Raw genomic sequence first — 5769 nt, 5'->3', positions numbered from 1 at the left:
GGAGACAAAGGGCTTTGCTCCTTATTTGAATCACCACGCATTCTCCCCATTTGCACAGATTGTCAAGTAGAGGTCACAGTAAATATGTTTGTGTCCTTAAACGTGACCTCTATGACCACTATTTTGTTAATATTAGTTTTACTAAACTAAATTCATTTTTAGTTTTACAAACTCAGTATCATATGATCCTAGATATATCATTTTTCTTTACCAATGTTACTACTAGAAGAAAGTGTGAGTATGAATTATTTTCTCTGCTTAACAGTACCACATAGTTCTCAGTTATTTCAACTTTTCTTAACTGTAAAGTATAGAGTCCAACCATGGAGGGTTAGAGAGAGGCCAGGTGAATTGACTTAGCACCTATCAACACAGAGTAAGTCCTGCACTTAACGTGCCCTATCCACCCATGCACCTGATACACATAGTAGCACGTCAGCCAGTACCTTAGTACCTCTTCAGGATAGCAAAGGCTCAGAAGCCATTGAGGAAAACCACCCCAGCAAAATAATCCTCAGGGAGGAAATAGGAGAGGATCATTGGATACACAATTATAGGATTATATTAAGATATTATCAATGAGGCAGGCAATGTTCTCAACATTTTCCATATATTAGCTCAATGCTGAAAGGGTCAGGCAGATACTACGTCTACTATGTAATTATCCACAGAGATGACAAGGCACACAAAATTTAACCTTAAGGTTAAAGAGCAGGTAAGTAACAGACACACTTTTCACTTCCATCATACACTATACAACATCATGAAAAAGGGAAATAAAAGTGCATAGACCAAGGAACCAGAATGAAGGGAACATAAGAAAACTTGCAAAAAATAATTAAAACAGTAATTCATATCCTGAGAGATGTGATAAGATACTGTCTCTACAGAATAAATTAAAATGATATGAAAAAGAACCAATTAGAGAATGAAAAAGAATTAGGGTATAAATGAAATGAACACTAAATGGTGAGTAAAAAGATTAGAAAACAGAATCAAAGAAATTATTTGCCCCAAAGTAAAACTAGAAAATAAACTGAGAAGTTAACAGTAGAAGACACTCAATATTTAACTAAAAGCAATTGCACAAAGAGAACTTTGAGGGCAGTGCCTGTGGCTCAAAGGAGTAGGGCGCTGGCCCCATATGCCAGAGGTGGTGGGTTCAAACCCAGACCCAGCCACAAACTGCAAAAAAAAAAAAGAGAGAGAGAGAGAATGAGAAAGAGAAAGGGAGAACATTGAAAATGGGAGGAGCTTACAAAAATGTCCTAGAATGAAGAACTTGAGTTTTTCCAAATACTCCAATCAATAGTGAAGGAAGCCCACATCAGAGCATGTCACCATAGCACATGGATTGGCAGGAAGAAGAAAATCTTCCAGAGGGGACAGTGCAAATGACACCAGATTTCTCAATAGAATAGTGGAGGCCCCAAGGGAAAGCATGCCCTGTCTGCCACAACCTAAAGGGAAAGTCACACTAGCCCTAAGAAACTCAATTTCAGAAATGCTGGGAATTTCAGAAATGCTCACCTCTCATTTTCCTTCCCTAATGAGGAGATTAGAAAATGGAATATAACAAAACATGGATAAGGGAGAAGAATGAAACAGGATCACCATTTCTCACCAGTTATAAAAATTAACCCACGGTAGATAAATGACTTAAATGTAATGCAAGAAACCAAAACAATTCTAGAAGAAAATACAGTAAAAATTGTTAAGATATTAATGTAAGCAAAGAATTCATGAATAAGACACCCAAAGGCAAATGCAGCAACAATACAAACAAATACGTAGGACTTAATTCAACTAAAATGCTTTTGCACAGCAAACAAAATAATCAACTGAACAAATAGCCTACATATGGGAAAAAATATTCACACAATACACATCTTATGGTGGGCTAATATTCAGAATCTACAAAGAACTCAAACAAATCAGTAGGAGAAAAACAAACAAAAAAAATCATTAATAAGTGGCCAAGGACAGGAACAGAAGATTTCAAAAGAAAGCAGACGAGTGGCCAATGAACATATGAAAAAATGTTCCACATCACTAATCACTAGGGAAATTCAAATTACATCCTCAATCACATATCACTTTACCTATTTTAGAATGGCTTTTATTGGCTTGGCGCCTGTAGCTCAAGTGGCTAAGGCACCAGCCACATACACCTAAGGTGGCAGGTTCGAATCCAGCCCAGGCCCACCAAACAACAATGATGGCTGCAACCAAAAAATAACCGGTTGTGGTGGGTGTTGTGGCAGGCACCTGTGGTCCCAGCTACTTGGGAGGCTGAGGCAGGAGACTCGCTTGAGCCCTGGAGCTGGAAGTTGTTATGAGCTATGATGCCACAGCACTCTACCCAGGGGGATAGCTTGAGGCTCTGACTCAAAAAAAAAAAGAATGGCTTTAATTAAAAAGTCCAAAAATCATAGATGCTGTCATGAATGCAGTGAGAAAAGAATACTTATACACCAGTGGTTCTCAACCTTCCTACTGCTGCGACCTTTTCATACAGTCCCTTGTGTTGTGGTGACCCCCAACCATAAAATTATTTTCATTGCTACTTCATAACTATAATATTGCTACTGTTATGAGTTATATTTATGTAAGTATCTGATATTAGGTGACCCCTGTGAAAGTTTCGTTCGACCCCAAAAGGGGTATTGAACCACAGGTTGAGAACCGCTGTGAAACTGTTGGTGGGGACTGCAAATTAATACAACCTCGATGGAAAATGATATGTAGATTCTTCAAGAAAGAACTATGGACTGACCATTCAACTCAGAAATCCCACTACTACGTATGCACACAAAGGAAAAGAAGTGATTTTATCAAAAGATATCTGTATTCCAAATGTTTATTGTAGCACAATTCACAGTCACAGAAGTTAAGTAATTAGAGGAGTCAGTCAGAGAACTTCAAGATGCACGAGAAAGTATCAATAAGAGATTAGACCATGGAGAAGAAAGAATCTAAGAGGTAGAGGATGAAACTCTTGAGCTAACCCTCAGCAGTTAAAGAGACAGAAAAGAAGACAGAGGACAAAAAAATGTTTGCTCAGAGAATTATGGAACTTCACAAAGCATTGCAACATGCCAAATATAGGTATACATGAAGGGGAAGAAAATGGTCCCAAAGCAATGGAAGCCCAACTGAAACATATCATAAATGAAAATTTCCCAAGTATCACCAAAGATTTGGACACACTCCTATCAGAGGGATATCGAATCCCAGGTCATCTCAACTCAAACAGAGCATCTCCAAGATACATGGTCATGAACTTGTCCAAAGTCAAGACAAAAGAGAACATTTTGCAAGCAGCCAGGAATAAGTACCAATGGACCTACAAGGACAGATCTACAAGGGGGACAAAAGACCTCCAAGCTGACACTTTTCAAGACAGGCCACAATGGTCAGCTACCATTAATCTTCTTCAACAAAACAGTTTTTGACTGAGAATTCTATTTCCTGCTAAGCTAACCTTTAAAAGAGATGGAGAAATCAAATCTTTTACCAATATGCAAACATGGAGGAAATTTTCCACAATAAGACCAGCTCTACAGGAAATACTTAGACCTATTCTTAACACTGAACATCACAATAGACCACCAGAAAATAATGGACAAAACCTAGCTTCCACAATAGCACAAAGGATGAAACTAAATAATGGACTTTGAAGAAATAAGATGAATAGAACTCCAGACACTTCCTAGTTCTCTCAGTAAATGTTAAGGGCTTGAATTCACCATTGAAGAGACACAGGCTGGCTGACGGGATAAAAAAGCACAAGCCGTCTATATTCTATCTCTAGGAAACCCACCTAGCCTTGAAGGACAAAACAAGACTCAGGGTAAAGAGTTGGAAAACAATATTTCAAATATTGTTGAAATATTTCAAATATTATTGAATTGGCCAATGGAAATCAGAAGAAAGGAGGGATTACAATATTATTTTCAGATACAAGTGGATTTAAAGCAACTAAAGTCAAGAAAGGCAAAGATAGTCACTTCATACTGCTCAAGGGAACAATACATCTAGAGGACACTTCAATTATCAATATTTATGCACCCAACATAAATACTGACAGTTTTATAAAACACACCCTAATTGGTTTGAGCAGTAGTATGATGTCCTATAACATCATAACAGCTGGGAATTTAATACCACTCTGACAACACCAGACAGATCTACGGAAACTACACAAAGACACAAGAGACTTATATGTGACCCCAGAAAAAATTGGATTAATAGACATATACAGAACATACCATCCCAAAGCTAAAGAATATACATTATTCTCATCAGTCCATGGAACGCTCTCCAAAATAGATCATATCCTAGGATACAAATCAGACCTCAACAAGTTTAAAAGAATACACCTTGTATATTCTCAGACCACAAGGCTCTAACAGTGGAATTCAATTCCAACAAAAATATTCATCCCCACACAAAGGCATGAAAACTAAATAATCTGATACTGGGTCCAAAAAGACATAAAGGAAGGAATAGTCAAAATTCCTCAGACATAGCAACACTGAGGCTACAAGTTACCAAAACTGGTGCAATACAGCAAAAGCAATCTTAAGGGGGAAATAGATCACCTTAGATGCCTACATCTGAAACGTACAAAGAGAGCACATCAACAAACTCATGACCTATCTGACAGAAATAGACGAAGAACAATCTCATCCCAAACCCAGCAGAAGAAAAGAAATGACCAAAATTAAATCAGAGATTAATGAAATTGAAAAAAAAATCATTCAGAAAAATAATGAAACAAAAAGTTGGTTCTTCAAAAAAAAAAAACAAATAAAATTCATAAATCTTTGTTCATGTCAACTAAAAACAGAAAAATAAAACGTCTGGTAACATCAATTAGGAATAATAAACGGAAAATAACAGACATCACAGAAGTACAAGAGATTGTCTCTCAAGACTACAAGAAACTCTATGCCCAGAAATTGAACAATGTGGGGGAAATGGATGAGTACTTGGAATCACACCCTCTCCCTACACTTAACTAAAAAGAAATAGGTTTCCTGAAGAGAACAATTTCAAACACTGAGGTCAAAGAAACAATAAAAAAGCTTCCAACAAAAAGAAGCCCCGGACAGACGGCTTTACACCAGATTCTATCAAACCTTCAAAGAAGAACTTGTACCCATACTGCAAAAATTATTTCAAAATATTGAGAAGAATCTTCCCCAACCAGTTCCATGAATTAAAATCACGCTGATACCCTAACCAGGAAAAGACCCAAGTGAAAAAGAGTACTTCAGACCAAATTCATTAATGAATATAAATGAAAAAATTCTCAATAAATCCTATCCAAGAGATTGCATCTATACATTTAAAAAATTATACATAATCCCATGATTGCATGAATGTACACAGCTATGATTTAATTTAAAAAATTATACATCACAATCAAGTAGGTTTCATCTCAGGGATATAGGCTGCTATAACATTTCCAAATCCATAAATGTAATTCACCATATCAACAGAAGCAAAACAAACACCATATGATCCTCTCAATAGATATAGAAAGAACATTTCATAAAATTCAGCATCCTTTTCTAAAATGAACACTTAAGAATACAGGCATAGGCTCGGCACTTGTGGCTCAATCGGCTAGGGTGCCAGCCACATACACCTAAGGTGGTGGGTTTGAATCCAGCCTGCACCCACCAAACAACAATGAGGGCTGCAACCAAAAAATAGCCGGGCATTGTGGCGGGCGCCTGTAGTCCCAGCTACTTGGGAGGC

Source organism: Otolemur garnettii, unplaced genomic scaffold (assembly GCF_000181295.1).
Source record: "Otolemur garnettii isolate 467f Iridium unplaced genomic scaffold, OtoGar3 scaffold00202, whole genome shotgun sequence".
Classification (NCBI taxonomy): domain Eukaryota; kingdom Metazoa; phylum Chordata; class Mammalia; order Primates; family Galagidae; genus Otolemur; species Otolemur garnettii.
This window is presented reverse-complemented; position numbering follows the sequence as displayed.